Source organism: Quercus lobata, chromosome 5 (assembly GCF_001633185.2).
Source record: "Quercus lobata isolate SW786 chromosome 5, ValleyOak3.0 Primary Assembly, whole genome shotgun sequence".
NCBI classification, from domain to species: Eukaryota; Viridiplantae; Streptophyta; class Magnoliopsida; order Fagales; family Fagaceae; genus Quercus; species Quercus lobata.
The window spans coordinates 532,314-540,549 of NC_044908.1; the positions used below are offsets into that span (position 1 = coordinate 532,314).

The 8,236-nt window shown below is 36.3% G+C and overlaps 1 long non-coding RNA gene across 3 annotated transcripts; it reads left to right on the forward strand.

The window, feature by feature from the left end:
• Nucleotides 1-4,999: 4,999 nt before the first annotated feature.
• LOC115992348 lies at nucleotides 5,000-5,646 on the forward strand. 3 transcript variants are annotated; one of them, XR_004092482.1, is made up of 3 exons: nucleotides 5,000-5,098; nucleotides 5,158-5,462; nucleotides 5,589-5,646. It is a non-coding gene; the product is annotated as an uncharacterized LOC115992348 (long non-coding RNA). The 3 variants fall into 3 exon arrangements; XR_004092484.1 differs by having other exon boundaries at nucleotides 5,205-5,462; XR_004092483.1 differs by having other exon boundaries at nucleotides 5,208-5,462.
• Nucleotides 5,647-8,236: the final 2,590 nt, after the last annotated feature.

Genomic DNA, 8,236 nt, shown 5'->3' on the forward strand with positions numbered 1-8,236 from the left:
TCACAAAACAAAGAAAGAAGAAGGCAAGAAACACATTAATATGCCTCTAAGGTGAGAATTTCGGATTTCCCGGCCAGATTCAAGGCAGATTTCGGCCTTTTTCGGCCTTTTCCGGCATGTTTCGACCGTATCGGTCGCTGGCCGATACGACTCGATATGGCCAATACGGCCCGATTCTGGCCGATTCGGAGCGAATCGAAACCGATTCAGCGCAAATCGAGCCGCGTTGGCGCGAATCAAGCCGAGTCGGCCCGAATCTAAGAAAAAAAAAAAAAAAAAAAAAAAAAACCTCAGACGCAGCACCGACGCGCGGGCAACCACGTCGGACGCGGGTGCAGCACCCTCCCAACCACATCTGTGCTTTCTAGGTGATAAATGTGAGAGTAAAAACATTTCACAATCAAAGTTGCATTGACACCTCCTTGTGCTGTTTTTGGAATCATTTCACTAAACCACAATGAATCATGTGACATAAAGAGAGTTGTGTGTTCTGAGGTTCTATCCAATGGTTATACTGTTTTCTTTTTGTACCCATCCTCTGCTTAAAAGTCCACTGTTCCAGTTATTAAGGAGATGAATTTTAACTGCAATAAGTAGTAGGTTGTAGCTCAATAACTTCCTCTTTTGAGATGTTGTATTGTATATTTATACGTGTGTGTGTCTATATATATATTACCTGTACCTATAATAATTATATTTTACTTTATTATAATTGTAATACAAGTTGCCAAAGTGCTATGTTGTACTTTACTTTTCTAATACAGAGGATCACAGCCCATGTTATTAAACCCAGCTCGGCTAGTTAGACTGGTAACCCTATAACCTGGCACATTGACTGGTTTGGGTTATCAGTTGGATCGGATGTGCATAAGACCTGGCCAAAACTAGTAAAACCTAGTAGGTTTTAAGCAAATTGTGTGACTCGACTAGGTTTTAATAACTCAGTTAGGTTTGTGAATTGTGTAAAATTACATTAATAAGTCCACTCTATTGAATTTTTTAATGTTTAATGTATGATATATGATAATTTAAAAAAGAGAAAACCTCATGAAATTTTTTTAAAAAAATGTAATTTTTAGTTTTACGTAGCCAATTAGCATGTAGGTATAAGTATATGAGTATATGTTATATAGTTTATTGCTTAAACTTTTATTTTTTTTTGTCTTCTTTTGTTTACTTTTTTTGTGCTTTATTTGTTTCTAGCTTTAAGTTTAGAGAAATGCTATGTCCACAACATTTTTACAACATTTTCACAACAAATCCTAAGTGGCAAGTTGTTACTAGTTGTTATTGTTGGGGTTAAAAAGTAATTTCAGTAGTAAGTTCAAATTTAAACCAATAACAACTAACTACCTATGATTTGTTGTAAAAATGTTGTGAAAATGTTGTGAACGTAATACTTCTCTTAAGTTTAAGCCTTTAACCCTTTTTTCTCTTCTTTTGATTATTTGGTTTGAAATTTGCCTTTTTGTAATATACAAAATTTTAAGACATGTAACAAGATTTTATTTAGCGAAAACTTTGTTGCAATCTTATGAAATTTGTTTATTTTGCTAGTGAATTTTATAGAATTTCTAATACTAATGCTTGTGAAACCTTGATTTTGAATTATAATGGCAAGTTTAATTTAGGCATATACCATTTTTTTTTTTAAATTTACATTTTCATGTTACGATTTCTCAAACTTATATATATATATATATATATATATATAAAATTTTTAAAATCTTTTTATTTGACCATGCGGTTCGACTGTTGACCTACTGGTTAAACCAATTACTCATAACCCGGCTCATAAACATGATCAACGTTTGGTCCGAGTCTAGTAACTATGCTTGTAACAAATTGGACTTTAATTAACTATTGTTGAAAACAATTTTTTCACACCACATGGTACTATTTTATTGGAAACTCACACAACAACATTATCATAGATTTTGGAAAAATCTCATTTAAAGCCTAAAAGAACCCATATTTTATCACAATGGATCTTATACTTCCTCAATTAGCCTCATGACCCACAACATCACTATATGGATCTTATCATAGGGTTTGTCTCTTGATAATATTGTAATATGGACATAACAGGAAGCCTCCACCTAATTTTATAATGGCCTAGGAACCATGAATATAGTTTCTTTTCGGGAAAGGACCTTTGATCTTACTACTAGAGTATGAGTTTGGAGTTGAGGTACGATTTTGGAAAGGTGTTAGGCACCCAAAACTGCCTGACCTGTGGGTCGGCTTCCACTCATTGTGTCCTATATTTTAATCCCATTAAAAGCACATCCAACATTACATCTTAACACATGCACACACTAGCATATATCTAAACACACAACATGACATCAATCATCCCAAAACCTAATCATTCATCTATCATGACGATTAGCCAACCTTAGCATTCATCTAGCATCATATCACCATATCACATCCAAGGCAGCAAACAAATCATCTTATTATACAAAGCATGGCGCTTACATATACATGTTCATTAAAGAAAGGTAAGGTTTTTAGAACAAACAAATGCAAGTTCATTTGAATGCATGACTTACCTCACTTATCTTACTGCATCACAGCACCTATGGCATTGATGAATGGACATATGAATGCATGTTCATGTTATTAAAGCAAACAAATAGGAAATAAACCCTAATCTAGCATGTGAAAGACAAACAAACAATAAACATGTGAAACAGAGACTCATATCTATGAAAAAGGATTAAAACAGAAACATAGCATGTGAAACAAACAAGGAAAAGAAGTAAAAAAAAACTTGAATTAGGGTTTCTAGGTAGTGGTATACGTGCATATGCAGAAGCCTGCGCGTGCAGGTCAACTACATGCTTATGCATACTTTGACTTATGCGCGTATGTAGGCCGCATGTGAGCGCAGGCTTGCTCAGAAACCCTAGACCAAAATGCAGCAAAACAGAAAACAGAGCAACACTTAAAAACAATAAATCTAACAACCTAACATGCTTATAATATAAAACTAAACAACCTAAACTAAGAACAAATATATCAAAGATAAACAAAACAAAAAACTATTCCTAAACATGCATTGGATCTAACAACAAACGAGAGCAACACTTAACACATCAAAACATATTCATAAATATATCAAATCATTCAACTCTCCAATAAAAACATGATGAGACACAACAAAACAAAATTAAACAGAACAAAACATATTTCTAAGAACATATAACATATAAATCAAATATGAACAACAAGAACACAAGTTATATAAAACCAAAATTAAGGAAGAGCCATGAAGAGAGACTCACCTTTCTTATGGAACACAACTTGGTTGATATTTAACCGGCCCCTCAATGCCTACACAACAAGATTCAATGATAATCAAGGGAATCAAAATATTCAATACTTCATAGGTAATCACAACTCAAAATAAAAGATGTCCTTGAAAAGATTGTTTGAAAAAGGTTTTTTGATTTGGATTAGAAAGTAGTTTTTGCCCTAATGAGTAATAGAGAGAGGTTTTGAAAAGCCAAAAACGTGCTTAATGCTTGATGTATAGAAAAATTAGAGTTAGAAAAGAGTTTTGGAGAATTTTAGGTGAAAAATAAACTCTCTCCCTTGCTAGGGTTTGAGTTTGGAGGCATAAGGTTGTATTTATATGTTTAAACTAGGGTTTCCAGGCTTATTTAGAGGGTTTTGGACATTCCAAAGGGTCTAGGGGCTGGTACCCGTCAAAGAGGAAGGCTTTGGGCCCTAAAAAAATGAAGTTCTAGGCTTTTGGAATTCTGCCTGCGTACACAGGTTTGAGGCTGTGCACGCATGCATGCTCTCCGCACGCATGCTTCCTAAGAAACCCTAATTTTGACAACTCTGATGGCCCAACTTCAAATGGAAATAACGCACTTAATATTAATTCAAATTAGGAAAAATTTGTGTTCAAATTGAAACCCAGGATGTCTAATTTCCAATGAAACAAACCAGTTGTGAATCAAAAGTTATAATCAAAACAGTGAGCAAATGTCATTTTTACAACATCGTTTTCAAAACGATTTAAGCACTTTTGAGTTGTGATTACTTTCAAACTATTAAAATTACCTTTTGTAGACATATCAAGCTCATCATTGAGACCAGAGACTAAAATTTATTAACCGAGTATAAAATGAGGTGTCTACAATAACTTATATTATTTCTCTCATATTCATATGAAGTGGCTTTTCCCCGTATCTACCCGAGACAACATCAAATCACAAGGTAATTCATCTCAATCTCATATAAGTTATATTACTATTTTGAATTTTCAACTAAATCCAGCACATAGCCCAGCCCAGTTGAAGCCCATCAAAACCCAAAAATATAACCCGGCCTTGAGTTCAAAGACCCACGAGTCAACTCACTAAAACTTTTGGATTGGGTTTCTCTCTCTCTCAGATAGTGTTTCAACTTTCCCACCTACATCAAAACCCAAACCAATGTAATTTTCTCGGTATCCAAACAATAAAGAAGAAGAAGAAGAAATGTGTCTCACGCGGTGTTCCAACGGCGCAAACTATCATCATAGAAATGTGGTACTTAAAGCCTTGTCTTCTTCTTCTTCTTCGTCGTTAGCAGTGGTGGAAGGAGACTCTTCCTCCGTCGGCCCCGAGGTACTTCTTTCTTTCTTTCTTTCTTTCAACTTCTATTAGTGTTTTTGGTTGCTCAGAATTTTTTTGAGAAATTGCACATTTAGTTTATGAGACTATCAATACATTCCTGGATATGACTGTTTTGTGCCATCAGAGGTACATAATCAAAGGCAATGATGTATTAGAAATGGATTTAATGTTCTGGATAGACTTCTTACCCAAATTTTGAACACAATTATATTACAGATAATATCTTTATGTCATCCTCTCAATAATGTTGTGAACAAATTATCGGACGATTCTTTTCTATGTGCATCGACTGATTAAATATCAGTAAGCGGTTGAGTCCATCCTCTGATTCTTATGTAATCAACTAAAATTATTCTGTTGCACGGGATGATTGCAGATCCTGCCTTCTTATGTAAGCTTCTTTTGGAGCAGGCTGCTATAATTGGTTGTTCTGTTTATTTGGAGTTGAAGAACCATAAGGATAGGTTTGTGCTTTATTTATGACAAACTTTTTCTGTTAGATTCTCTGTTACTATGATTATAGGATAAAGCAAGAGTGGGATTAGGCAATTACTAATTTCCTTACTGTAGCAGCCTGCAATGCTGTTGTTGTTTGGTCTCTTGCTCCTTGTCGATCATATGGTAAAATATTCCAATTCGGCTTGCAAAATACATTACAGAAGCTCCCGATCAATATATTTGAAAAGAGTTACTCACTTCTGGAGTTTGATTTGCAAAAGAGAATCCATTCGTTCGTCTATAAGGCAGCAGAGTTGTGTATGGTTGTAAATGTGCTGGAGCAGTACAAGATGCAGTATCAAACTTTTTGGCCAGTAAAAAGGAGGGAAGGTAAATCCATGTCTTCCGTTAATACATTTTCTTTTCACCTTAAAACTTGGGAAGCAAAGACTCTGCCTGTGATAGGAAGAAGTATTCTGACTAATATATTTTGGGTGACCATTAATTTTTGGGCAGGTTTTCTGTGACAATTCCAACTCTGAGTACCAATGCACTTGGTTATGGTGCATTCCTCAGTCCTTTTATGCAAATCTCATATATCAGCTGTTAAGTGGATTTGATGGAGCAATAATCAACCACCTTGATGTTATTGGAGTGGCATTGTTTTTTAGCACAGCTTTGAGGTCTGTTTCTTTCTCTACCAAGTCATTCATGTAAACCTGACAATAGTGGTGGTTCAAACTTACTGGCTTACATAGTTTCCCATGCTAAAGGATGGGATTTTGTCTAAGCTCTCTCTCATACTAATTTATTAAATTGATATGATATTGAAAGTTCAAAAACGTGTATAAAACACCCTTGAACGTTTAGACCTCCAAATACAAAAAAAACCAATTCAAGCTTTATGACAAACAACAAGTGTGCGGAAATTGAACATAAGCTATAAACAGAATTGGAAATCAATCTAAGCCAATTATAAATCACATCCACAGCAGAAAATAAAAGGCAAAGATAAAGGGAAGAGAGATGCAAACACAAGGACAACACACGATGTGTTATCGAAGAGGAAACCGAAGCCCTCGGCGTAAAACCTCTCCGCCGCCCTCCAAGCGGTCAATAATCCACTAGAAAATGTAGTTGGGATACATGAACAGCAATAGACCCTCCAAGCCTAATCTACCCGATGTACCTAAGCCCTCCAAGCTTCTTGCTCCAACGAGGTTGCGCCGAACCTTTTTCTTTTCTAGCTTACCGGATTCCGCTACTAGACCGTAGCATCCGCCATCCTTGGCATCTTCCAATGCTTCCCAAAACTCCAAAAACACTCAACACTCTAAATTGGTGTGGGTAGTGTTTGGATAGAAATCTCCTCTCAATAGGTATGACAATGAGAGAGGGAATGAGAAGAGACTACAAAGGTTTCTCTCTAAGAATGAGTAGCTCTCTCTAATTGGGTGGGTGTTTTGAAGAAACCTCTCTTAGGGTTTTTCTTTCTGAATAGCCACACATATCTTGTGGGAATGAGGGGTATTTATACTGGTGTGAGAATGGAATACGAAGAGTCAGTTTTTCCAAAAACAGGGCTGGCTGGCGACTTGACCTCGCGACTTGACTGAGTCGCGAGTTCAAGTCGCGAGCTAACTTAATGGCCAGTCTGGATTTTTGTCGTGTAGTGCTCCAGGTGGCGTGACTGTTCAGCTCCCCTGCATGCTCTGCACGTGAGCAACTTTTGGCGGCTTGCAAGCCGCGAGCCACCCGCGAGTCCTAGCCGCGAGTCTCTGCTTCACTGCACTGTCTTGAGCATTTCTTCACACTCTCTCACACACTACCCTTACATGATTCCCACCTAAATACAAGGTTTCTAAGTGCTATATTACAAGCAAATTTGTCATGGAATAAAGCCAACACATGGTTGATTAAATTCAACCTTACAATCTCCCCCTTTGGCTATTCCATGACAAAACACCCTAAAACAGACTCTAGACTTAAACGTGAGTTTGGGAACAATGGCAAAACTCACTCACACCTAAATCTAGAAGCTGTGAAGCTCTTGAATCATATGAACATGAATCTCCTGAAACACAACAATACACCATGATCATTGTTAAGCAGAAAATCGTGAAATGCATATGAAACAGGCAATATGTGATCAAGCAAAGATGGAGTTAAGAAACAAATCATGGCTTGATCAACTAAGTGAACACCACAAGGTAGTGATCACAGTGCTCATTCACACTTGGAATGAACACAAGGACATACAAGTTAACAAGTACAAGGCAAGATACTTGTATGCTCAACACTCAACCAATGCATAATACACTAAGTATATGCATCTAGGAATAATCCTACAAGGGCACAAGAGTGACAGTACTTAACCAGAAAGTGCATGACATTTGGATAGAGGTACTGATTTAACAAAAGCATAGAGGCTGCATAAAGCATGATACAAACCATAAAGCCTACAAGAACATAAACCCTTAAAGCTTACAGAAGCAACATGGGTACAAACACATTATATTGAATAAAAACTTAAACAATATAAACTAAAAGTGTATAAAGTTTCTCCCCTTCAAAGTGATGAGAAGTTGTGATGCACTTGGAACATATATACTTGTAACCTGAAACACTTGCACAAAACACATTAGACCCTCAAGGTAAAGCAAGTAATAAAAGGACAAGTATAATGTAACCAGCAAATTGCGATCAAGTAAACATGATGTAAAGCATATGAGCAACTTGATCAAACACCAAAACAGTCATATAGAAATGACTACAATGATCACATAGCAAATCAATTGATCATCCGAACATGCATTTAATGAAGCACAATAGCATAAGGAAGTATGCATGTCCAAAACAAAAACATGATGCGAAGAGAACCACAAAACATAGCTCAAAGCACCATAAAGCCTATGCTTGTTCAAAACAAAGTTTTCTTATTATCTCAATGTCTTCTCCCCCTTGGTATATGCATCTCCCCTATGAAATATCTCTCCCCCTACAAATGTGCATGAGAAATAGAATTTCTCCCCCTAAGGATGTGCACAAGAGTCATATAGAAATGACAAAATACTCTGAAATATTCTCTAGAGTATACTCTCCCCCTTTTTGTCAGGAATAGACAAAGGGTCAAGAAGAAACGAGGGCAAGAGATGAAGGTACGA